The following is a 1,016-nucleotide window of genomic DNA, read 5'->3' as shown; positions in this document are numbered from 1 at the left end:
GAGCGCCCGACGCCCGCTGCGCGCTGCGCTGTCCGTGTCCCCGCGCAGCGCCCCCTCCCCCTTCCTCGGGTCCCCGCTCGTGAGGGGACTCCGAGAGCGAGAGTGGTCCCCTCCTTGGACTGTGCAGGACGTCTGAGGGTCGGGCTGGCTCAGGCAGGGGGCGGATGCTCTCGAGGACAGGTACTGGGAGGGGAGGGTGGGGGTGGCAGCTGCGTCTCCTCCTGGCCTCGGAAACGAAACAAAGTAGTCGCTCAGTCGGGGAGAAGGATGTCTGAGGAATGCCTACTTGCGAGTCCACCCAAAACAGAATGGAAAGATGGTCAGGATCCATAGTCTCACCATTCTGGGAGGGGAAGCTCATCTTGTATGAGTGGAATATCGAAGGATATTTAAAATTGCGGTTGAGAAGGTAGGTAGGAATATATAAGGGCTCACCATCTGCTTGGCATTGAGGGGAGTAAAAAAGTATAAGATGTGATTGGTATTGGAAGGCGCTTAACATTACTTAAAGAAAGAATGCCAACTTGGGAGTCAGACAGGACTGAGTTCCCTTTCCTGCTTTGCAGTTAAAAGGCTCTGTGACCTTGGGAAAATTTCTTAACCTCCAAGTTCTCCAGCTGCCACATTGTAAGAAAGTGCAGATGCATTGTAATAGCTAGAAATGTATATTAGGACACTTAGCATAGTGCCTGATACTTACTAGAGACCCAGCAAATGTTTGAAGTGAACTGGATTGCTGATAATTACCTGTGCAGATTAAATAGCAGTGGATGAAAGAAAGAACACTAATGCCACACCTACCTGTTGTAGGATAGTTACAATAGAGATGTTTATCTAGCTTTAAAAATGTTTGTGACTTTTCATAGTTTATGGTAGAAAAATTGCATGAAGCTTGGCCCTAAACTAGAGAGAATTCTTCCTGCAACCTAAGCAAGCTATATTTCTTTCTTTCTTTCTTTTTTTTTTTGAGTTGGAGTCTCACTCTGTCATCCAGACTGGAGTGCAGTGTCCGCTCC

At 48.0% G+C, this 1,016-nt stretch overlaps 1 protein-coding gene across 1 annotated transcript in view; it reads left to right on the top strand.

Moving 5' to 3' along the window:
* The window catches only part of GTPBP1 (GTP binding protein 1), a 24,831-nt gene that overhangs the window by 581 nt on the left and 23,234 nt on the right, over nt 1-1,016 (top strand). The gene's annotated exons all lie outside the window — the stretch shown is intronic.

Source organism: Carlito syrichta, unplaced genomic scaffold, assembly GCF_000164805.1.
Source record: "Carlito syrichta isolate Samal-C Ts95f unplaced genomic scaffold, Tarsius_syrichta-2.0.1 Scaffold311496, whole genome shotgun sequence".
NCBI classification, from domain to species: Eukaryota; Metazoa; Chordata; class Mammalia; order Primates; family Tarsiidae; genus Carlito; species Carlito syrichta.
Note: the sequence above shows the minus strand (reverse complement) of the source record. Positions and strands in the feature narration are given on the sequence as shown.